Source organism: Macaca thibetana, chromosome 15, assembly GCF_024542745.1.
Source record: "Macaca thibetana thibetana isolate TM-01 chromosome 15, ASM2454274v1, whole genome shotgun sequence".
Lineage (NCBI taxonomy): Eukaryota > Metazoa > Chordata > Mammalia > Primates > Cercopithecidae > Macaca > Macaca thibetana.
The window spans coordinates 58,843,577-58,870,279 of NC_065592.1; the positions used below are offsets into that span (position 1 = coordinate 58,843,577).

At 36.6% G+C, this 26,703-nt stretch overlaps 1 long non-coding RNA gene across 1 annotated transcript in view; it reads left to right on the forward strand.

Annotated features, from left to right (window-relative positions):
• Nucleotides 1-21,727, forward strand: part of LOC126937622 (uncharacterized) — a 38,810-nt gene extending 17,083 nt beyond the window's left edge. The window contains exon 4 of the long non-coding RNA XR_007719794.1: nt 21,259-21,727. This is a non-coding gene — a long non-coding RNA (uncharacterized LOC126937622). The remainder of the gene's footprint in view (nt 1-21,258) is intronic.
• The last annotated feature ends 4,976 nt before the right edge of the window (nt 21,728-26,703 follow it).

The following is a 26,703-nucleotide window of genomic DNA, read 5'->3' on the forward strand; positions in this document are numbered from 1 at the left end:
CTTGAGTCTGAAGGTAGACTGGAGGCAGAAAATTGGAACATTTAATCAGGTGTACCCCATAGTCAGCTGGCCAGCTGACTCTACGGGGCAGGTCTGTGGTGCAGGTGAGGCTTCATATTTATCTACTATTTGGTAAAAATGAGGTGCTGTTCCTGAAATCTAGAATCCTGATGGTATGACTATAAACATTTCAGAATGATTCTCACCCTTTTCAATCCCTTATGCCACAATCTCCATTTATAGTTTTGAGTTTTGAATTTTAAGCCATGTTCTAAAAATTCCAAAGTTCAACTCTTAGAAAATCCCAAGTAGTCTAAGAGTGTTTTACACCAAAATAGTCACAAGATTATGTTAGACAAGTTAAAATACATGCATTTTAGTATATACTTTGCACAACCTCTCTGAAATGTCTTGTTCAAAAACAGAAAACTCAAAGCTGCTCAAATGTTTGTTATGGTCTCTTAGTTCGATAACTGAAAGTGACAGGCTCTACTTTTTCCATAGGCTCCCACAGCAGTTTGTGGGTTGGGCTAACATCATGTTGCTTTTCTCTCACTGCATTCTCTGGCGTGTGTGTGTTCTACAGAATACCTATATTTGGTCCACAGATGTCCAGTGAAAAGAAAAAGAAAAGTTTATGGTTTTTGATGCCTTATTAAAAACATGCACAATAGGTTTTCTAGTCTGTATAAGATGGGAAAAGGGATGGTAAGGGGATCACATACTTTATCTTAGTCCTTCAAAGGTGAATTCATTACTTCACCCTGTGATTTGATGGCGGTAGACATTATTATTTTAACTTGACCATCGGTTGCTAGTTAATAGTACCTGCACATACTATCACTAGTGGTAGATAACAATGGGAAAGCTGATACTAGTATCTCTGTAACTTTGTTAGAGTTTTGGGCAAGTGAGCCAAAGCAAGTTCTACCCCCAAGTAGATCTCCATTTATCCTCAGAGACACAAAGGTCATGAGACTGGAGAGGACCAGGTCATGATTAGAGAATAATTATGAAGGGATGACATTATATACATTTGGTTAGCTCAGCTGTTCATAACTGTGGATGCAGATCACACAGATAAATGCATAGCTGATTAAACTGGCATCCCACTCTTACTGGTGCTGTGCCAATCTGGGGGCCATTTCCAAACAAGAACATAAGAATTCAACTCAAGGGAGTCAGAGTTGTATAAATTCCAGGCTATCATATGTGGAAAATACAGACTTCAAAACAAGGTACTTAGAGAAGGAATTGGAAAAACTAGAGATTGATAAAGATGGAGGTGCAGTAAGAAATAAAGTAAAAAAAAAAAAAAGGCTTTTTGGCACATTTTCCATTACCACCTTGAGCATACAAGAAGTCCTCTGCAGATGCTCATTGAATGAATGAATTGAAAGATATCCCTCTCCTCCTGCCAAAAGAAAAGAAAACAGAAAGACGAAAGTCACAAGGCCCTAAAAGCAATTCTAGAGAAAAACAGAAAGGAAAAGAAGTTACCTGAAGTTCAGATAAGAGGGGAAATAACAGTTGAAAGAAAAGCTTAAAAATTGGAAGAAAAGGAAGAGGTTTGATTCAATTGGAGGATTCAACAAGCTTTTCCTCCCCAAATTCTTGCTACATATAATGGCATGATACAGAGCTAAGTATATTTTATGAATTATTTTATTTCTCAAAGCAATATGAGATGTCTACTCATATTATGCCCATTGTACAGATGAGATCAGAATCAAGTCTGGACCAAGTGTGTGTGAGACCAGAGGTATACTTGTAGCTATTGTCCAAGATGGACAGTAAATTATATGATACCCTAGCTGTAGGGTCCGCTTGAATGAATAAGACACAGATTTTGGCCTCTAAGGAGCTTATACTCTAGTGGAGGAAATCAACCTGCAAACAATTTTAATTCAAAGCAGAGTGACATGAGAGTGTACTTAAGGGGCAAAGTGGGAAGTTTATGGCCCAGAGAAGAAGCACTTAATTCTGCTTTGTGGGTGGGTTTAAACAACCAGTGTTAGGGAAGAAATAAATGGGAATGTAGTTTTCCCCACCAATTTTCTGTGTGTGTCCTAGAAATAATTCCTAAAAAGGGATCTTACAGCCGGACAGACCAATTAAAGGTGAATATATTCTAACCTCTGCCTTACATAGAAATTAAATCCTAGCAAACCCTCTATAGGTTTAAGGAAGTAAATTTCTATTCCCATGAAAGACAGCAGGTACTTCCTAGTCATTTCACATCATGATCACTTTAAGGAAAGCCAAAAAAGCTGACTGGGAAAAAAACAAAAACAAACAAACAAAAAACAACAACAAAAAACCCTTTCAGCTGTTAAAGCTGAGACCTGTGAAATCTTTCCTAAATTTTTGTTTAAATTGTTATAAATTTGATGCTGAATCATACTTTATTTACAAAAACATCCTGTGTCCCAATGAAATCTTTCTTTATGCCGTTTCCAAGTAGACCCACTTTCTTAAAAATAAATTTGTAACACTGTTTTTCTAAAGAGAAATCTCAACTAGCAGATGTATATCTATTATCAAAATATAATGTCATGTATATAATACACAAATTTTCTCCAACATAGCAATGCCTCTTAATATATTAAAATTATTCCTTTATAAATTATATATAATTTTTCTCAGCATAGCATTAAAGATGGTTAATGTAATCTAGTGTTTTGCACTTCATAGAAAAAAAAATCCCATTAGGAGAAATTCAAAATGTTTTACAAATATGCCATGGAGTAGGTTTTAATCATTGCCCTTCTCTTCATTTGGACAGTAAGTGAAAGCAAGACTATTGGCTGAAATGACTTATGCAAAGGTGAGAAGCACTAACAAAGTTTAGCCCTGACTCTGACCGCTAACACCGTCATTCTGTCCCAGAAGCCATGTCATCGAACTGCTGGTCAGTCATGAAGAAAGCATTTCTGGAGCCTCACCCCTAAGTGAATTTGCTTGGCAATAGGTAGAGGGGATAAATTAGTGACTTCCTTCTACCTACTGAACAACTTGCTGAATATCTTGTACACGACCCAGGTCACTGAGATACAATCTAAGAAAAAAAAAAAATCAGCACATTCTGAAGAGAATGAAAGCAGTTTCTATTCCAAAGATAAAATCAATGGAGTTGTCATAGGTAGAAATTAGTTTTTGTGTATTTGTTGTTTTCTTCTTCTGTCTCAGGTCTCTCTCATTATTGCTGAAGACTTATAGGAAAAGTGACTAAAATATTTAAATTGTTTATATATTGGAAATTTTTTTTAAAGAATATTGATTCTTAGGAATGAGCTAGGTAAGAGGACTAATTTGGAGAGATTAATCAGTATTTGGGGTTTACTGAAAATGTCACTACAATCCAGTGGCCCCAAGCTATGCAAGACAAACCAGTATATTATTTCTCTAAAAGGAATCTAAACTGAGTGTATATACACGATGACACTCAGCTTTACCTTTGTTCTCGAGTGAAAGTAAAAGAGATTGGTATGTCATCTGTTAACAATGCTCAAGTTAGAGAATTCCCTGCAGGATTTTACTTATGAAAAGATAAAAAAGAAAAAAAAAAAGTTGTTACACATTTTTTTCTAACCTGTGCCTCTGCAATCAAGGAAAGTATGATCTTCTATAATTTGATTGTAGTTGTTTCTTTAGCGTGGGAGTGTTCACCTACAGTAGAGTGCAGTGTGTTCACCAGGTAAATGAGAACATATGATAATAATCTTTGTCCCAACAGGCACGGTAGAGCTGATTGTTCCTGGAAGCTGGCGGCATTCACTCTCTTTAATCAAGTTATAGCTGAAACTGGTTTATTAGGAATGATACTAGGATGTGGAGTGCTGATTCTTGTTTTCCCAGGTGCTTTTAAAACTAAGTAATCCTCAAAGAGTTAGAGAAATCACCACAGAATTTGGTAAAGCACTACAGAGATATGTTTTCTAAACATTTAGCTTTTTTGGAGTGGAAAAGATGACAGAAAATTCCTTTGTTTAAAAATAATTTGAGCAATATTTCAATCATAATATAGGACAGCATGAAAAAGAAAAATAATCTATAGTTCTACTTTCATGAGGTCACATTGCATAGGTTTGAATTCCACTCTTCCCTTTTGTAGCTGAGTGAACTTGAAAGACTTTATTGAGCTTCTTTGCACTTCAGTTTCCTCACCTATAAAATGGAGATATTAATAGTAGCTAACGAATGAGGTTGTTTCAGGATTATATTAGATTAAAAATACAAAGAACTTAGAACAGTGTTGACACATGGTAAGTGCTTAGTAAATATTAGCTACTACTATTGTCAATTTTGAAATGAATATATTAAGAATGTAGCTCCTTTTAATCTTAGTCCAAATTCTGTATGTGTTTAAGGGGTGTAATCTCAGTACGCATACCATTTTAAACTTATTTTTCTTTTTTCTGCATAAATATCTTTTTGATGTGGCTGTATAGACTTTATAAGTATTACTTTTAATAGCTCCATGAAGTTGTTGCGTCATTATGTCCTGCAATAGTGCAAGAATGCCACATACCTTTTATAGTATTACAATACTTTTGTTGTAATATGTACAGGTTGTTCCTATTATTATTTTATTATATATGCAAGATAGCACTCAGATTAACCCTTGTTTTTGAGTGAGGCAAAATATAATTATATTTCATAACTGTAAAGTAGTATCACAATGAACATGTTGGAAAATTTATATTAATTCTATTGATTTTTTGCTTAAGGAATAGAATTGCTAAAGATAAAATATGAACTTTTAGAAGAATGACATTTCAATAAAACTTTCTAAAATGGTTGCCCTAAGTTACAATATCATAAGTATTATGTGAATATTTTACAGCATATCCTCACTAGAATTTGTGTTATTATTTGATAGATATGAACAAATGTTTATATCTCTTCTTATGTGAAGTCTTGTTCATATCATTTGACCTCTAAACTCTTGAAATTCTTTTATTTTCTTTTATATTGAGACAGAGTCTCACTCTGTCATCTGGGCTGAAATGCAGTGGTGCAATCATGAATCACTGCAGCCTTGATCTCCTGGGTTCAGGCGATCCACCCACCTCAGCCTCCAGGTGGCCGAGATTGCAGGCATGTGCACCCACACCTAGCTAATTTTTTAATTTTCTGTAGAGATGGGGTCTCCCTACATTGCCAAGGCTGGTCTTGAACTCCTGGGCCCAAGTAATCCTCCCAGGTTGGCTTCCCGAAGTGTGGAGATTAAGGTGTGAGCCACCTGGCTTGGGCAGAATTATTTTCGTATACACTTAAATTTAGATATGAATCCTTTTTTTTTTTTTTACGTCTGATGAAATGATTTTCCCTTCCATTGCAGTTTTTTGATTTATATAATTGTGATTTTTCAAATTTTTACATATTTGAAAATTTGTCTTTGAATCTTTTTTATTATATCTGGTTTCATCTAGATAAAATTATCTTGTTCTATTTTTTCTTATAAATAAATTGTTAACTTTGGGGTTTATTGTGATATACCATATAAGAATGATTGAAAAAAAACATTGCTGCAAACCATCACATCGAACATCTGGTATTTGGTTTTATGAGATAATAATTATAAGTAAGGGAGAAATACAACAGGATTCTACTTACTATTGAAGCTGAGAGCAGAAGGCAGATTTTTTGAAGAGAGGGTCTCTTTACTTTCCACATTGCTTTAAATCTCCCTGATCCAAACAACAAGCTCTGAGAAAGGGAAAAAAATCTATGCCCCAAATAGAGCAGAGTTTAGAACTAAAGACAATGCTGGCATCTCATTGTCTGCTTAGGTTAGCTGATCTAATTTATCTTTTCTTTTCATGAAATTAATCTCAAGCAAACACACTGTTCACACTTTTAAGTTAAGGGACACTTAATGTGCTTAGTGCTAGCTAGAAATATTGATTTCTTAATGTAACACTTAAACACATATATTATTGCATCAATTCCTGGCAGAAACTATTTTAATTCTTTGAACTAGTAAAAAAGGAAAGTCCTGTTTGTGGTTAAAAATATGAGTGCATTTAGTAACACTTCCGGCCTGGTAAAATTACAATCCAGAAATGCTAACAAAAAATTTTTCCTTATTTGGTTACTTCACTTTAGCACAACAAAACCTTGTCTTTGGTTCTTTAAGCAGTTAACTTCAGTACATCAAATGTTTCTTAATCTAGGTGCTGAAAATTAAAAGATAAATAAGAAAAGGTTTCTGCTGGGGCAATTTAAAGCCTAGTGCAGACAGATACAGAAAACTGATTGCAACATAATTTGGTAAATCTTAAGGACCAGACCATTTAACTGCTTTTGTCAAAGATTTTAAAGGAGACTCACAGTTTACAGTTAACAGTGGCGGGGCTATTATCCTATCTCCCTTTTGACACAGCCCCCAGCTTGACTTAAAAGGGTTTCAGAACCTCCCAGTCTCCTTTCCCACCACCCCAAGCACCTAGCTCCTCAACCTGCCCCATCATCACATACCACCCAAGGATCCTATTCCCAAGAAGGAAGATATACTTAGAATGAATTTTCCACGTTTCCTTCAGTGGTGATGGAACTAATCATCATGTTTCTTTTCTTTTTTTTTTTTTTTTTTAATTTATTTATTATTATTATACTTTAAGTTGTAGGGTACATGTGTATAATGTGCAGGTTTGTTACATATGTATACTTGTGCCATGTTGGTGTGCTGCACCCATCAACTTGTCATTTACATCAGTTATAACTCCCAATGCAATCCCTCCCCCCTCCCCCCTCCCCATGACAGGCCCCTGTGTGTGATGTTCCCCTTCCTGAGTCCAAGTGATCTCATTGTTCAGTTCCCACCCAATCATCATGTTTCATACTCCTTTTGGTCTCAGCCACCATAGAAGTCCAAGCATTCCAGGTCATCACGGGAACTCTCCTCCATATATTTCTGTATATCCCTTGATCTGACTCAATCTCCCATTCCTTCCAAAACTGCAGTCTCTTCCAATGCAGCTGCTGGAATTCAGGGCTTGGGAAGCACAGTCTCTTTTATTTTCTAACTCTTCTCTGAACAACACCTTCACCTTCTTGCTCTAAGCCCTGGCTCACCACCCAACCCAACCCATATCCTGTTTACCATCAGCCTTTTCAGGGGTGGTTGTTTTTGCTCCCACACCCTATGCTTCCAGGTCCTGGAGGTAGGGACAGGAATACTCCTTGTTTCTCATTGTTTATCCTCTTTCAAAAACCCTTCATCTCCTATTTTCCAAGCCATTCCACTTCATGATGGAAGATTTTAGCAGCTGGCTCATTGCATTTCCTTGTACCACGACTCCTGTCATTATATTTAATGATGTCAACATTTATGTATGTCATTATTTTTCAAATTTGACTGCACATTTTTGTTACCTCATGATGTTTTAAAAATCCTACCTGTGTTCAGTTCCTCCCCCAAGCCAAAGAGGTACTGATTTAGTTTAGTCAAGGTAGGATTTAGATACCAGATTTTGTTTTGCTTTAAAAAAACAAAAAAACAAAAAACCCCACAACTCCTATGATCTGAATATGCAGCAGGGTTCAGCACCACTTACTTAGATCAGTTCTACAGTAAGCCTTTTCAATGATTTGACCTTCTGACTCCAATATCTCTTTCTTTCCCCAACCCCATCATGTTCACCCTAGTCATACCCTAGAGTTTGTCATTATCAGTAACCTCCAATATCTAGTTTTTCATCATTCCACTTTCAGATATTCACAGCATCTCTTTCTGCCTCCTCACTTAAGTACATCATTGCAGTAATCTATGGACTCACTCCTAGCCTTTGTCCTAATCATCTCCCTCGCTTGTCTTTACTTCTTTCCCTATTCTTCTTAGATTCCATGGTTTGTCACTATAACTCTTCTGCATGTACCCTCAACTCTTTTGTCCTTCTCTCTCCCCATTATATTTGCCTAGCAAAATACAAACCCTGATTATATTTAACTCGCTTAATCTATATCTGCATTCAAGCAGCTAAATGGGATAAGAGAACAACACACACATTTACTTTACATTATGGCCACAAATCTCTGGTGGGTCCTCAACACTTCAGGAAATTTTTTGTAATAGAATTCTCTGGTCAGTTCTTTTTCCAGATAACTGTTTGGTATCTTCCCCCCTTTTTAAACCTCCAACATTCCCTCCTTGTCTTCATTTTCAACTGATAACCTGGATTTTTATTTCATAAGAAAATAGAAGTAAGCAGAAGAGAACTACTTCCCTTTCCCTTTACCAAATCTATCAACCTCCTTGCTCCTCACCCAAGTGCTCTATCTTCTCTTTGGTCACAGATGATAAACAGCTCCTGCAGCCTGGCTCCTCACCCGCTTCCACCTGTGCCAGGGCTTTACTCCTCTAATCATCTTTTTTCTCCTGAACATGACTCTTCCCTCTTACTGTAGATCATTCCCATCAGCATACAAATAGATCCCCCATCTCAGCAAAACAAACCCAATCCTTTCCTAGACTTCCGGTTGCATTCTAGCTCCAGTTGCATTCCTCAACTCTTCTTCATAGCAAGTTTCTTGGGAATTTTCTCTACTCACTCTAACTTTCTCACTTCTCATCTCTTTAGCCCACTTCAGTTGGGATTTAGTCATCATCACTCTCCTGAAATTGCTCTGTCAAATCACCAGCAATCTCCATGTTGCTAAGAGCACCAGTTAATTTTCAATCTTCATTTTATGCAACCTCACAGCAGATTTGGCACAATCATCATCCACCCTGAAGCATTTTCTTCTCGAGCCCTTCTGGATACCACTATCTCCTAGTTGTTGTTCCATCTCATGGCTGTTGCATCCTGGTTTTCTTTGCACACTCTACCTTTCTCAATATTAGAGCGCTCCCGCTTGATGTTCTTGCTTGGTCCTGCCTTCTTCACTCCCTGTACTCACTTCCTAGACCATTTCATCCAGGCACATGTCCTCACATAGCATCTTCATGCTGGTGATAATCCCCCTCCATCCTTTCTCCTAAGCTCTAGGTTTAAATATCCAGTTGCCTAGTATGTACATTCATTTGTGTTATCTAAAAAGCATAACATGTTAAAACCAAAATTATTTTTTTCTTCTCACATCTGCTCTTTATATGGATTCCTGTTGGCATATCCATCCCCTAAATTGCACAATCTAATATCTAGGCACTATCCTTTTTCTTTATTTTCTCAAATTTGACTTTTTTCCTTCTCTTTTCCTTCCTTCCTTCCTTCCTTCCTCCCTCCCTCCCTCCCTCCCTCCCTCCCTCCCTCCCTCCCTCCCCTCCCTCCCTCCCTCCCTTCCTTCCTTCCTTCCTTCCTTCCTTCCTTCCTTCCTTCCTTCCTTCCTTCCTTCCCTTCTTTCCTTCTTTTTTTTCTTAAGGCTCTTACTCTGTTACCCAGTGTGGAGTGCAGTGGCATGGTAACGGCCCACTGCAGCTTTATCTTCCTGGGCTCAAGCAATCCTCCCACCTCAGGCTCCCGAGTAGCTGAGACTACAGGTATGCATAACCACATCTGGTTATTTTTTTCTATTTTTTGTAGAGATGGGGTGTCTTGCTGTGTTGCCTGGGCTGGTCTTGAACTCCTGGGCTCAAGCAATCTTCCTGCCTCAGCCTTTGTAACTGCTGGGATCATAGGCAAGAGCCATGCTGCCTGGCTCACATTTGACATTTCTATCATCAAGAAGTCTTGTCACCTCTACTTAAAGTGCCTTGAATTTGAGAATTCTCACTGTCTCCACCTCTATCATTTTGGTCCACACTATTATTATATCTGACTGTTGCGTTAATCTCCTAACGTGTCTTCCTATTTCTGTTCTTGCATCCTTTCAATCAATTCTTCACATGGCAGCACATTGTTTTCAAAATATAAATTTGTTCAATTAACCTGGCTTAAACCATCCCATAGTTTGCTGTTACACCGAGAACAGGGTAAGTCCTTACTAATGCTCACAAGGCTGTTTGTGATCTGGCCCTGACCCACCTTTCTTTATTATTATTATTATTATACTTTAAGTTCTAGGATACATGTGCACAACATACAGGTTTGTTACGTATGTATATATGTACCATGTTGGTGTGCTGCACCCATTAACTCGTCATTTACATTAGGTATATCTCCTAATGCTATCCCTCCCCCCTCCCCCCACCCCACAACAGGCCCTGGTGTGTAAGATCCTTTCTGATGTCATCTCTACCAGCCCTCCCTTACTCCAAGCTGGCTGAATTTGCTTTCTGGAGTGCACCAAGCTTGCTCCATCTTTTGGGTCTTTGTACTTGATCCTTACACAGCTTATTCCCTTATTTCTTAGAAGAGATGCCTCCCAATTCCCAGATCTCCCTTATCTAAAGTGAAGCTAAGGCTGCCTATTTTATATTCTCTTACTTTCTGATATTTCCTCCATAATTCTCATTGGTACTTGAACTTAAATATTTATTTGTTTACTTTATTATTTGTTTCTCTTGCTAGAATGTAAGCCTCCTGAGGTTAGAAATTTTGTGTCTTGCTTATAGTAGCATCCCCAATGCTTACATGAGAGATCCTCAGTACGTATTTGTTCAATAAATTAATAAAATGTTATCACTAAAACTGATGTTAATATTCATGAAAAGAGATTACCTTACTGATGTTACCTCATTATTCATTGAAAACAAACATGAAACTATTCATGTGTTCATCTGCCACTTAAAACCATCTTGCTTACTTTTGAATGCCACTCCAGGTACAACACTTTGATTAGCACTATTTTCTATCCTGTGAACATTTCAACCCAGGGTTTGTTGGCCCTGATTGGTTCAATCAGGCATGGGTACCTGGCCAAAAAACAACCAGTTTATTATAGTTTGATTATCAACTGAATTTGAAACTGGCCAAATCATGCACTATTACCTAGTTAGGCTGAAGCATGCTTTTGGGTAGGATGGAATATGTAGCAACTGACTATCATTACTGTCTTATTTATAATATTAGAAAACTTAAATTATCTTGAATGTCCAATATAAGAGGACTGGGTCAATACATAGTATGAGATGCTTACTGTATAGTGTGTATTTTGAGTGAAAAAATCAGAGAGCACAATTGTTTATGCAGTATGACTTTGGTTTTATTAATTTTTTCTCTTTGTATATATATTTTCGCAAAGAAAAAAACAACCCAAAAATTTAATAGGGCTTCTTTTTTCCTAGATGCTACCAATGAGGATTGTAGGAACATCCCATTGTAGGTGGTTTTATTTCTTCCATATAGTCTTATAAATATTTTCAAATTAATTTAATTAGAATAAAAATCATGTTATTTAGAAACTTTCCATAAAAAGAGCATGCTAACATTTTATGCATTGTTTAAAACTAATTTATATTCTTGCATTATATGTGCATTGCATATAAAACTATGTAAAGTATTATATTTAGTTATGCATTATATATTTATATCAAGTAACAGATTAGAATGGATTGTATATATTATTTCTACACACACATAATTTCATAGATTAGTGAATTATTTGGCAGCACTTGAACTACTACTTCAGTTCGAATGCTGAAGAGTGTTTTATGGTGATTCCTTTAAATAATTGCCAAACATTTGCTTTTGTTCTAAAGAAACCACAATAAAGATAAATAAGTCTAAGTGCAATTATATCAATTTATGAGAATTAAAAAGTTAAAGGCCTAGTGTTTAAAAGTCAAACTGTGGAGTGATGAGAGCTTCATTGTAACATTATCATTTGTTTTATAAATTCAAACATATTCCTGGTTAGATTATAATGACCTCCTCTTTAACCTCTAAATACTGCATGCATATAAAGTAGAAAAGTCAGCTGTTACACAGTAAGTCTCTAAGAGTAGTTTATTAGAATTCAAATATTGAGGCTCAGGACTGATAATTATGTGGAAGAACAACCTAAAGATGATGTGTAAGAGCATAATAAACATAAATTTTGAGTTGAGAAGTAAAAGTAATGGGCTCAGTTTGTGTTTAATTAGGAAGTCTTTCAGTTTCTCTAAAATTCAGGCTCAGCCATAATTCTTTTGTTCATTTATTTGACAGATATTTATAGAGCATCTGCTATGCCAACTGCTAAGATTCCAGTGGTGAAAAAGAGAGATGCATCCTACCTTTTTGAAATAGACTGTATGCTAGTAAATAATTACACAATTTTTCAGAAAATTTTAATTATAATCCATATGAAAACACTGAAATGGGGTAACATCCCATCTGAGGTGAGATGTAGAGCCTCAAGGAATCTTTTCTTAGTAATATTTAAAGCTTCTCAACCCTATTGACCTAAAGCACTCTGGCAGGGGGTGAAATCTCTTTCTTCATAGCCTAGTTGGAAACTGATTGTACAATTAGACACTGACATGCTCAAAATTTCTTACTTCAATTTCCTTTATGCTATAGCACAGAATACTGAGTTGAAGAAGAGGAATGAGAACAAAGTCAGGGACTTGCCAACCAATGAGAAAGTCCCCAATGTAATGGCTCCAAAATGCCATTGATGCCTACTGACTATTCTAAATAGACAAATAGAAACATTTCTAGGGCGGGATGCTGGGTGAAAGGACAGAGAGAAGGGGAGAGACTAAGGGTGTAGAAGGAAATCAGTTTCCATTGTTTTCAGACCACTATTATGTGCCAGCAGTATTACATGTGTAATATCTAATATTTGCAAGAATTCTGCACACAGATATTGTCGGAATTTAAAGGTGAGGAAACAGGCCAAGAAACTTTGAAGGACTTGGTCAGGATTACTTAGCAAGTACATTACAGATCTGTGATTAAAATCTAAGTCTTTCAAACTCTATACCTAACATCATTTATATATTCTTCACTAGTAGCAGAATATATACACAGGTGGGAAATGAGGAGAATAACGATAGAAGGAGGTGCCAATATATTATAATTATGCTAAAAATGCAAGAATTAAAAATGCTAGCAAATAAAACCATCTAATGTAATCTAAATTTGGAACTGCCTAATTTGATTTATTGCTGGGAACTCATAGCTCTTCCAACTGCAGTTTTTTTTCTTCACCCTCCTTTACCTCACTCCTTCCAGGAATTGGTTCACCAAGAAGCTTAATCTATTCTGTGATATGGGCCACTGTAGATTGAATTTTTGGTCTCAATTCTTCATTGTCCCATGACAGGTTTATCTTATTCCCTCTCTTGCCTTGCTCTCATGTGAGTGAAGTGTATTTTTCCTACTCTTTGACTTTGGGCTTAAACATATAACTTGCTTTGACTACTGGGATGTTAGTGAAACAGAGACCAGAAATGTACCTGAATGGTTCTGCTTGGTCTCCTGGGCTGAAGCATTTCACCATAAGCACTTGCCCTGGACGGCAGGTTCCCCATCAGTCTAGCCTGAACAAAAAACTTGGAGACTTGAAGTGAACCTGCAGTCAAGAGCCAAGGCCAACCAACCCACAGCTTGAAAGACAGCTTCAGTTAGCCAAACCATATGAGTTACAGATCCACAAGTGTAAGAATAAATGTTGTTGTAAGATGCTGAGTTTGGGGGATCATTTTTTATGCAGCAATACTGTGGCTCTAGGCAACTTATGTAACCATGATGTCCATATAAAATTACTGGAGACATATAAGAAGAAAAATATCTTTATTATTTCTGAGTCATCCAAGGCAGGAAAATAATGAAGGGCTGTGACTAAGAGATTTGAATAGATGGCCTGAGCACCTATGAGAGGACTGTTCCTGAATGCTTATTTGCTGGACTGGGGTCACTCCAGAGTAAGAGGTGGAGGGGAGACCTGTCGGTGTGAGAGCTCTTTCCCAGCCAGACGCTTAAGCTTAGCCCTAGGAGACAAACAAAAGCTGCCTGTCAGTAGAAATAAGATAAGGAACAAAGGATTAAGGCAGTGGTTGTGTTGGCTCTCTGCTCTACTGCCTTACAAATAAGATTAGTAAATTGCTAAACATAGTTTTTGTGTTACTAGTTGACTTCATTTAATTTCCCTATAGAATAGTATATTCAGCCAAATAGGGCTTAGGCCTCATTGGATTTATCAGTATATACTTTGCTTATGAAGTAAGCTAGAGATTAAAGTCACTGGAACAAAGCACTAAAAATGAAAGTGCTTGAGGCAATTTTAGTCTCAGTCTAGATCATTGCCTGGTGAAGGATTTATCACAGAAATAACTTATTTAAAAATATGCAGGTGAGGTTTTTACTGTCATATTTAACAAAAACACACATGGGGCTTATCATGAAATATGCTAGTGTGATGTATCTGTCACCCCTAAGGAATCTGGCATCAACACTAAAGCTCTGCTATATGATGCCAAAGACACTATTATGAAGTAGTTTACTGAAAGAGATATAACTACCTAATTTATACCGTACACATCAGAAAACAGCACTTTAACTCAAAAAATCCATATTTTGTTTCCAGTTTTAAGTTATTTTCTGATAGACTTAAACCAAATTCAATGCTTTTTAAATTTCAGATGTTAAATTGTTTTAGTTCTAGAATTTTTCATTTGGTGGTTGTTGTTGTTCTTTTCAGTTTACAAATCTCTCCTAGAATTTCTCCCCTTTTCACCCACTGAAACCATATTTGAAATAATTGTCATGATTATTTTAAGGTTCATTTACTGACCAGAATTGTAGACCTATTTCTGTTAACCAATTTTCTCATTTTTTGTACACATTTACTTGTTTCTTTACATTACCAGTAATTTTTAATGGCATTTGGGATATCATAGATAATACATTGTAGAGATTCTGGATTATACTATATTTCTTTAAAGGGTATATTGGAAAACCTTTTCTATAAAGGGATAGATGATAAATATTTTAGGCCTTGTAGGCCACCTTTGGTTATTGGTATTTCTTCCCTTTCCCTTTCTCTTCCTTTTCTTCTTCCCCAACCCTTCCTCTTTCTTTTCTTCTTCCTCTTCTCTTTCCTCCTCTCCTTCCTTCCTCTTCCTCCTCCATCCTTTAAGAATGTAATAATCTTTCTTATCTCGAGGGTCATACAAAAAGAGGCCATAGGTTTTAGTTTGCTAACTGTCACGCTAAATAGAGGTAGTGTTATTCTAGCAGATAGCTAAATTATAGGCAGATGATTTTTAACTTGTGGGGTTTGGTTTTACAATTTGCTAAATTAAGCCCGTTTTAGTTTTGCCTCGAGTTGAAGAGCAAATAATCCCTTAGTCCTGGAATGTAGTCTTGTCTTTATATGTATAACCTTTCTGGAATTTCAATGGAAAATTACAGTGTTTTGAAGCCTCTCTAATTTAGTTGAACTTGAACTCTAAACTGTTTCTCTGCAGTAGGTAGCAGCTGAAATACATGATCGGTTTTTTATCCTTTCAGTGTTTCAGCTGTGGTTTTCCTCAGCTTCCTTGGAGTCTCCCCCATGCACAAGCAGTCAGCCAAGGATTTGAGGGGGATATTATTATGCAACTTTGGAGGCTTCCCCTTCTGTGACTCCATCTTCCCCTTCTGTGATTCCATTTCCTGAAAAGGAAATTCCTAATATGACTTCAATAAGAAGGCAAGTTTTGTTTTGTTTTAGTTCTATATTCTAAACATTGTGGGGACCAGAGAGGGGCCTCTTGGGGAAAAACTATAAAACCCATGTGACTCTCTAATTTCCAGGTTTAATTCACCACTAGTTTCTGTCTGCTTTTGATCACTCTTTAGTGCCTTTAAATTTTTGTTTTTAAAATACTTTGTACACAATTTATAATTGTTTTCTGAGGATGGGTTCATCTGATACAAGATATTCTGTCATACTGGAAGTCTCTGCAATCATAATATTTGAATTTCCCTTACAATTTTACAAATAAAGAATAAAAACTATATAGTGAAAGAAGCAGGAATGATGATCAAGGGGTTTAGACAGAGTGTGACCTGGTCTGAACAGTGTTTTAGATTCATCTGTCTGGTTGAAGGGTGAATGATGGTTTGAAAGAAAAGTGAGAATTCAATTCAGAGAGTCCAGTTAGGGAAACATTGCAATAATTCAGCTGAGTGATATCAAGGGCTAGAAGATATATCTATATAACAAAATTTGGACTTGAGCAATATTTAGGAATTATAGTTGGCTGAATCCAGAGATTGACTAGATGTCAGGGGTGAGGTCTAGCATGCTTCCCAGATTTTGTTTTGGTGCCTAGTAGCTAGGGCGAACCATTAATGACCCAGGGAACATAGGAGGGTAAACAAGTTTAGGGGCAGAAGAGGTGAGAAATTTGTATTGTGTTACACATACACATCTAGGGCAGATCTATAAATGAGACAGATGCCAAAGTCTTTACTCAGTGTAGATTTGCTTTGAATATTTTTAGAAAAAATGAATCAAAACTGTAAATAGTATTTCATAATAATGTATTGATTACTAGGGCTTCACATTCATTATCGTTTTCCCTAGTACTGTTGGGTTTCTAAAATATATTCCTGGCATATTAATACTGATCAGGACAGAATTCCAACATTCATTTTTAATATTTTTGTTTCCTTTCATCCCCTGTAGCATTCATTATATGATGAGGTAAGATTGGTCTGATAGGAATTGTTGGTATGGAACCATTTTTCAGTATCTTTCTCTTATCAATAATTTATATAGATACAGAACATATATTACATATTTTTAAAGCACCACATATAAACATGGACAATTCTCCTATGTCATGAATAGATTAATATTCTATGTTCTTTTGGTAATTCTTAAGATAGAATTTAGCTATGTAAATCTATTAAGTTTTTTGTTTGTTTCAATTCTTACTATATAAAATATATAAATTGTTCATACCTCTTAGAAAATGTATGTCACATAGAGTATATTCTTTTGCTGTATAATTCAAACTGCTTTGCACTCAAATTTTCTGAATCTGAACTTTTTCAAATTATGCTAAGGAGTTTAATATTTATACTCAGATCTTTTATAGAATATTAAATATATAAACCTTGGATTTCTTCCTACATGTGGGGGTGGCTAACTAAACTCTGAATCAAGATAGTTATTTCACAAAAAAATACTGTGAATTGAGCTTACAGCTAGAGGTAACTTAAAAAATTAAATGGCCTCTCAGCACTGAACGACTAGTTAATACCTATAAAATCATTGAACAAGAAAGACTCTGAATGATTTATTTTTTAGTCTTTGATAAAAACAAAGTTCTATGCTTAAATTCCTGGAACCATATTTGTTTTGTTTTGTTTTGAGACAGCATCTTGCTCTGTTGCTCAGGCTGGAATGCAGTTGCACCATCATGGCTCACTGCAGTCTCAATCTCCCCGGCTTAAGTGATCCTTCCACCTCAGCTTCTCAAGTATCTGGGACTCCAGGTGCATGCCACTATGCCTGGCTAGCTTTGTATTTTATGTAGAGACAGGATTTCACTTTGTTGCCCAGGCTGGCCTTGAACTCCTAGGCTCAAGTGATCTACCCACCTCAGCCTCCCAAAGTGCTCAGATTATAGGCGTGAGCCACCAGGCCCAGCCTGGATTATATTTTTGATTTTCAGTATATTCCCTTACTTTCAGGCTATCATCTTAATTCCCCTGTATCCATTGTCTAGCTTCCCTTTTTCTCCTTCCCATTGGCGTTCAATCAATCTACAGTAATTGACTCTTTAGAAATTTCCTAACTCCATCCAGTCTTCCCTGTTTCCTCAGCTACTATCCTAGTACAAGTTGCAACTACTTTTCGTAGCCTCTTACCTGGTCTCCTTACATCCTAACTTGCCCCTAATTCATTGGTCAAATCGTTGCCAGTGATGTCCTTTCTAAAATAAGAAGACCTTCAATGGCTATTTTCCTTAGGGAAAAAAAAATTACGAATTCCTTAACATGGCTTGCAATTTTCACCCCAATATGACCTTGGGTTTCATACTCACCTCATATCATTTCACTCTCTCCATTTGAATTCCAGCCATTCTAAGTTGCTGTCAGTTCCATGTTTTTCCACCATGCTCTCATTTGCGCTAGTAAATGAACGCTTTGGTGAGTGCTTCAAACCTCCTTCTTTTCATGACTAATTCCAACTCACCCTTTGGGTACCTTTGAGGCAGCACTTCTTCCAGAAGTCCTTTTCTTTACTTTTCCTTGATACTAGAATATCCTGAATTTCCTGTGTCATAATATACCCCAAACTTTGTCATAACTTCTTCTCTAATTAGCTGACTGATTCAATACTGCATGCTCCATGGGAGCAGAAACAGTGTCTTCGCAGCTCTAGTTATCTAGTATTTAGCAGATTCTCAATAAATACTGTATGCAAATTATCTCCTCTTTTCTAAAATCTCTTGACAACAAACCTTTTACTAGTCTAACAGATTTAAAGACCTAGGTTCAGAAATTAGATTCTTAGACTTAACTTGAATCCCATTTGTACTGATTTGAGCCTCATCTGAATCCCCTTGGTTTCAGTGGGAAAACGGGAGCCTTCTGACACCCTACCATCATTATCTCTTTTAATTATATCTAAAGAGGCTGAAAAACTTGGGGAATGTTTGCCGAGTGAGAGTATGTAGACTATTTTTCCTCCTTGAGCAGTTAATCAGCATCTTTCAAAAACGTCCATTGAGGATTATGACCTGCTTAAAATACCAAGCTTGTGTCTGTAGTGAAAAATCAGAAAGAATCCCACTTAAATTTCAACACGAAAGCAACTTTGAAAACCACAGCTGAATGAGAGCAGGGTTTATTCATTCTGAAAGCCACGATGATATCCCAACACTTTCACTCATGATGATTCAGGTAAGAAACCTTGTGGATTTGACATTAGTTACATAAAAGTGTCATCACAGCTCTGCTTCTTGTGGTAGGGGCAATTCAAAACAGATAGAAATAACAAGAGCAATAGAAATATAGTTGATGAAGCCTGCATGGCTGAGATGGAAAGCTTGCATTTGCAGCTACAAATTTAGAACAGTTGCAAAGTGCACAAAACTCTTCACCTTAGATTATCCTGTTACCAGAGAATTGACTAGTCAAGTATAGAGCAGTGTGGGATATTGTAAAAATCAACAGCAAGGGTTAGAAATATAAAAATTCAGGACACAAGGGAGGGGCAAATCCAGACTAGTACTGACACAGATACCTACTCTGGCCACAGCTGCTTAAGAACATCACCTACACTTTTGAAAAAGAATTGGTTGTTAATATCGGAGCATATAGCAGTTATAATTTTATAACTTCTTTTTAATTTGTTATATACTTTTAGACTATTTAAGTAGTCTATATGAAGTATAGACTCTTTAAACAATTCAAAGACTCTTATGAAAATATTTCCAATGGTCTTGAAGAAAATAGAAAACTCCAGTCAGTCATCAATTTATTATGTTCATTGCATTTAGATATTCCTGAAACTTCCTGAGATTGATGAACTGTTTCAGTTTTCTTTCAGATTTTGTATTTAAATTGATAGTCTTTCAAGTATTTCACATAGATGGGTATGTTTAGCATCTTTACTCCAAACCAGTTGCCAATAAAATATGAAAACGAGGACAGATTTGAAAACTGGATGTGGAAATAAAACTCTAAAGTCATAGTCCTGGTTCCCACATTCCATCCCCACCCCAACCACTGCCACTCTCTCATTCCCACCTGTCTCTCTGACAGGTAGTGGTAAATGGAATCCAAGGTAAAAATTTAGGAAAATTTAAGCATATTTTTGTTTTATTCATATCCCTCCCACTACTCAAAAAAAGCGAAACCTCTAAATAATTAAGGCAATGTGTTGCATTTTTTTCCTGCTGATGGACAACATTAATTCCTTATGAAACAATAAAAAGTCTGAAGTGTTTTCGGGGAAATTCTCCGTAAGCTTTTTAAATAAATTGTTTGTCAATGAAACCTTACCTCTAAAAGTTTGTTTCCTCTAATACATGGGCATAATACTGCTCTGTACAAGAAAATGCTGGCATATATATATATATATATACACACACACACACACACACATATATCTACAAACACATACATATACACAAATACATATACATATAAATATACGTATACATATACATATACAGTAACTTGTTGAAAGTCCTTTAAGGCAGTGAAAAAGATGGCTATCTGCTTGGGAAAATAGAGCATGTAGGGTGCATGATATATAGATATAGACATTGTGTAATATATTATATGTAATTATATATGTCATAATATAAATAATAATATATAGTATTTAAAATACATTACGTATAATGATATATTTTATATCTATATATGTATTTATATAGACATATCTATATATCTATGTATATTGATATATATAAATTTATGTTGATATAAATACACACATATATATATATTTAAACAGATACTCAGGATCCTAGTAATGGTGATGGCTGACAGACGTCTTGAATAGATACAATTATCCCTCTGAACCTATCTGGAGGTGACATCCAGCCTTACCTCCCTGAAGTACAAACAAGTGCCTTTCAGGGTTGGAGACTAGTGCAGAAGCGAGTCCTGTGGCTAGAAACGGATGTGCTCTGTCAGCTTTTTACATGTAGGGAGTGCTTGGTCCTTGTTTTCAGCAGATTTCCTTTCACCACGGTGACTATCTGGATAGGGAATAGCTGAAAGCATGTGAATTAATGAAAGAGGAACTGCTCCCCTTGATGTTCAAGTGAGCTTTTCTAAGATATGCTTCCTATCACTCAGTACTAACCCACTCAAAGTGGATTCAAAATATTTTCTCCACTATTGGTTGTTTTAGAGCTTTATTTTAGCTATCATATTTTATACAGCTTTCATGTCTGATTTTAGTAGTTCTCTTGAAGAAAGGTATACAATTTAGAGACCACATTAAAGGCAAGACTTTTACCTTGGTATTGGAAAGGGAAATGTATCCAAAGAAACAAGTAGAAAGGGATAAATATTCATGCTTCATTTACTGATGTCTAATCATGTGTCTGTGGAGCAGAAGCCTGATCCCGATATTTGGCTTATGAGCTGTGGGTTTCCCAGTGGACATCTCATACAGCAATTTTTAAAAAGAGGTTTAGATCAGAGATCCCTTATGAAAAGTTGACAAATGTAATAAACCTTCTCCCCAGAAAAAAAGGGGATCCCTTAAAATTCACTGGTGGGCCCTAAATTAGAAATCTATTCTATCAAGTGTAAGGGAAATAAAATGGTGTAGTTAAATCTTGGTAGCATAGTTATTCTTTCTTGTCCAAGCACTATAATCTAGGTGGAGCTTCTGCAAATATGAACTATATTAAGCTATCTGGCCTGCTGTAACAAAATACGCTATACTGGGTGGCTTAAATAACAGAAATGTATTTTCTCACAGTTCTGGAGGCTGGTAGTTCAAGATCACGGTGCCAGTGCAGTTGGGTTCTGGTGAAGAATTTCCTCCTGGCTTGTGGAAGGTGCCTTCTTGCTATGTCCTCACAGGGGGGAAGATCAGAGAACTGCAGCATCACAGTAAAGGCAAGTAAGGGCAAGCAGCCATTTGTAAAACTTGTTGACATGTTTTTTTTTGCCTCTTGTAGAAATACATTGAGAAAATGCGCTTCTTTAAATCCATACTTTGAGAAAGTTTATAAACAAAAGCCAAGAACTACCTGTGATTAGTAATAAGGTTCCTGAATTACAAGAGGATGACCTAGCACAGATTAGACTGTGTAGACAGGAAAACACTAGGTTATGCAAAAGAGGGAACAGATGAATCTAGAACTATTTTCTTGACCTCAGTGGTCAAGATTTATCAGCTCTTTCTTAGGGAGGCATGTGTAGACATAAATTTTAGAGTTAACTGAGTGAAGGAATAAATGATAAACCATTTTTGGATTTTATTTTATTTTATTTATTTATTTTTTTGTGATGGAGTCTCTCTCTGTCGCCCAGGCTGGAGTGTAGTGGTGCAATCTTGGCTCACTGCAACCTCCGCCTTCTGGGTTCAAGCGATTCTCCTGCCTCAGCCTCCCAAATAGCTGGGAATACAGATGTGCACCACCATGCCTGACTAATTTTTGTGTTTTTAGTAGAGATGGGGTTTCGCCATGTTGGCCAGCTGCTCTCAAACTCCTGACCTCAAGTGATCCACCCCACTTGGCCTCCCAAAGTGCTGGGATTACAGGCATGAGCCACTGCACTCAGTCTTGGATTTTATTTATAATATAAATGTTTTCTCATTTTTTTTTTAACCACTTTTTTTTGTTGCCATCAAAAAGTTTTTAAGTTAATAAAAGTTTTTAAGTTTTAAAAAGTTTTTAAGTTAAAAAAAGTTTTTAAGTTTTTTACCACTCTTTTTTTGTTGCCATCAAAAAGTTTTTAGTACTCACATAAGTGTGCTGAGGTTAGGTACACCAGAATGGAATATGAGAAGTATGACTCAGGTTTCTTGAGTAGGTAAAAATTTGTTAGGAGTACCTCCAATAAATATCTGTTTTTAAAAGTCTAATTTATTTCCGAGCTATAGGTTGCATTTAGAAGACTGGGACTCCAATCCTGGGCGCTCTCTCTCCCTCTCTTAACTGCCCAGTGCCTAATTCTCCACAGCACAGGAACACTCACATATTTCTGGGACAAAGGCAAATATACACAGGCTCCTCAGGTTAACACGGCAATGAGCCCTCCTGACGGGGAAAAGGAAGCCAACATGTTTTAGCAATCACTTTTCCATAATAAACTGTAATGCTTTTGCAGAAGGTGGGTCCTGACACAAGGCTTTTTGGGGATTAAGTAGATTTTAGTCATCAAGCTTGATTCCAGGTAGGGCTTTGATATATTTTCTTTATGTCAGATACTGTATGTTTTTTTAAAAAGAAGTATGATTTCTCTAGGGCAGATGTTTGATGGAAATTTATGGGCAAATTAGATAATCACTGAACTGATTCATTCTCTTGGTGTGTAACATTTAAATATTGATTGTGACAGTCTCTGCCTTCAAAGAACTTACAGGCTAGTTACTGAGACACACAGCAAATTACAATGTAATGTGGAAAATGCTATCAGTGCAGTGGGAACCCATAGCAAGGGGTGCCTCAGTAAGATACTTGGGGGTAGGGCATAGGAAGACTGCAGCTTGGGCAGCATCTGTGTTGTCCTGGTAAAGGGAAAGTTATTAGTAGGTGAAGGACCTTAAGAGTGAAGGTAACACAGCCTTGGCACTGGGGTGAAGGGTGCACACAACTAATACCTAATGATAAGTAATGAAAGGCACAGTGAGAAGTATGGATCACACTAGATACCTGGAAAGTAATGGAGAACCAGAAATTGTTCAAAGACTACTGTTGATCCCAGTGCTCTTCAGTATAGCATCAACGCACTTTCAAGGAAATAAGTGTGCACATCAACTTCCTTCCTTTCCCTGCACAGACACTTTCATCTGAGTGGGCCAAAGTTAGACTCAACCATTCAGGGCCTGAGATTCATTTCTTAAGACCAGTGCTGTTCAAGAGAAATATAATGCATGCCATGTGAGCTACATATGCATTTTTTTTTACCATTCACATTAGAAAAATAAAAAGAAACAGGTGAAATTAATTTTACTAATATACTGCAACTCAATAGATCAAAATATCATTTCAACAAGTAATCAACATAAAATTGAGATGTTTTGCTTTTTGATACTGATGTATTTTATACATATATGTAGATATATATAGATATTTGTACTATCTCCTAAATCCAGTGTGAAGTTTTGCACTCACAGCACATCTCAATTCAGATTATTCACACTTTATATGCACAATAGCAACATATGGCTGAGGGTTACTGACAGATTAAAGCTACCCAGACCACTCCATGCACAAGAGTATAACTGTATTTTGGTTCATCTCTTCACCAATTAAGGATGCCAAGTCCTCTGGTGTCCTAGAAATCATTCTGTTATTCAGGCATTTACTCATTCATTCATGCCCTTGTTCTTTGAACAAACGTTTACTGAGCACCTCCTATATGTGAAATACTTTACTGTGAGAAGGAGAACATTGGCCATAAAAATGAATAATACCGTCTAGTATCAGAAAGAGAGGCGGAAACAAATATTCACAAGATGTTATGACAACAGCAATAACTGGAGCAGTGATTGTCCATGGAATAGGAAGTGGATATACCAGAGTTTATGATGGGGTAGGGGTGGGGAAGGGGAGTTGTGGGTGTTTCAAGTTAAACTCATACGCTGGAAATTTCAACCTCACAAGAGAGAACCATTGTTGCCTCACCCATAGGAAGCCCCTTCTCATATAAAACCCCACTGAGACAGCATAACTGATAGGATCATGCCAAATCCCAGGGGTGCTAATGTGCAAAGAAGGTTGCAGAACATTGAATTAAGAGGATATACAAATTTCTATGGGACACTGGGGGGATCCTGAAGGACTTCATTGAAAAGGTGGTAATTTTGTTGCATTTTGAAGCATAAGTTTATCAATTTAAAGGAGAGCATTCTAGGAAAAGGATACAAAGAATACAATGTGCAAAGGCACGGAAGTGGGGAAGGAGGAAATGTGTTATATTTAGTTAACAATAAAGATTGATATACCTGCAGCATAGGGTGGTGTGTGTTTGTGTGTGTGTGTGTGTGTGTGTAAAGTGGGTTAGACATATTTGATAATATAGTTTGATGAGTTATGTGTACTCCATTAAAAAGTTCTCACCCTGTGTTTTAGGGAATTAACATTATTTCTTCCCACAAACAATACTTTCTTCATAGTCAAGTTCAAATTTCAGGAAAATCGTTGATTATAATTACATCTCTCTGGCTTCTCTTCTACCCCTATCTCTTCTTTTCTAGACAATTGAATTTTCAGACATTAATATGAACCAGTGACTGAAAAAAATTTCCTCTGTCAACTAGTTTATCTTCTTACTGAATGAATAGTCAAATTCAATTGGATTAAACAAGCAGTAATACCACTGTCAAAAGCCATTAGCAATATAAGAGCCTCAAGCCATAAAGAACTGTTTTTGTATATCTTAGAGTTTTCCTCATGAAAGGAAAAACTCAAACTAAAGGAAATAATGTGTTTCATTACAAGCTCTGAGTCCTTTAGGGTCTTCTCATCAGCTCTGTGGTTTATTTTTTTTTTCTTTTATTTTTCTCAAGATTAAGAGCAGTGCTGTCTGCTTGATTATCTCAAAAGTACAATGTTTTCTTGGCGGGATTAAAAACCTGGATGTAAAGAAGCTTGCACACTATCCAAAGTTTGAAATAAAAAACAATGAGGGGACATAATGAAAACCAAGGAGGAGGGGTAGGGAACTTGAAACCTCCTTTTTCCATTTGAGAGATAATTTTATCCACTTCCTGGAGCCATTGTTGTACTTTCACTGACAGAATGACACCTTACATTTCCTAAATTTGTATCTCAGCCAATTTTCTGCAGATATACAGGTAGAGAGGTTGGCTACTGTAATTGACAAGATGTCAGTGACTCATGGGACTGTCAGGAATACAAAACAGTGGCAAAACTACATACAAACTGTAAATGAACCATAAATGAACCTACACTTAAACAATCCTAGTGCCACTTTCAACTGATCATTTTGCTTTAAAAAATACTGTTGCAGACTAAAGTGATGCATGATGTCTTCTATTTAATAACTACTAAAATCCCAAGAAAATAGAGATTACTTACGCCTGCCTGATGCATTTTCCAATATACATACCATCCCTGCTACAATGGTCAATCAAGCCAGATAGACAAAATGAAACATAAACCCTGATATGGCTTGGTTCTGTGTCCCCACCCAAATCTCATGTAGAATTGTAATTCCCAAATTCCCAATGTTTGGGGAGGAACCTGGTGGGAGGTGATTGAATCATGGGGATGGATTTCCTCCTTGCTGTTATCATGACAGCGAGTGAGTTTTCATGAGACCTACTTGTTTAAAATTATGTAGCACTTACTCTTTCGTGCTCTCTGTCCTACTCCTCCATGTAGTACATGCTTGCTTCCTCTTCACCCTTCCACCATGATTGTAGGTTTCCTGAGGCCTCCCAGCCATGTTCCCTGTACAACATGCAGAACTGTGAGTCAATTAAACCTCTTTGCTTCATAAATTACCCAGTGTCATGTAGTTCTTTATAGCAGTGTGAGAATGGACTAATACAAACCCATACCACATTTTCCCTTCTCTTTTGAACCTGATCATCTCAGTCACATGATGATCCTGGGTTGAAGTAAATGAAAACAGAAAAAAATAAAAATAAAAATAAGAGAGTTTTACTGCCTCCTGAGACTTAATTTTCAAAAAGTGCTAGAGGGCAATATTAAAATAACAAGGGTGTATCAATCAGGCACTCTTGCTCTCCAGTGCCTCTGAAACATTTTCTCTCTTGTGAAGTTTAGTCATAAGGATGTGAACTCTAGTCTTAACTGAATCCTCTTGTATTAGAGATTTGGCTAAATCCCTCAAGTTTAATCTTGACCTTTGTTTAGAAAATAAATGGTGGGTCTCCAATGACAACCTCTGAGAGTTCAGTTTACAAGGAGCTCTATCAAGGATCCTTAAACACTACACATGTATTTCTTGTGAGAAAATGCTTTAACGCATTGAAGCACAGGGGAAATAAGTTGCTGATAGGCCTTTTCCTTCCAAACTGTGTCATGGCAACAATGCTAGACAGGAATAAGACTTGCTTAAATGGCTCTGTTTGTCTTCCCTGTCCTGCTCAGCACTGGAATCTTGAGCATAAGGGTCAGTTAGAATTTTTCTGACTTGGATTCTCATCTTTGATGCCTAAAGGGACCTCCTATACTCTAGCCTTTATGAACAATACAGGAGT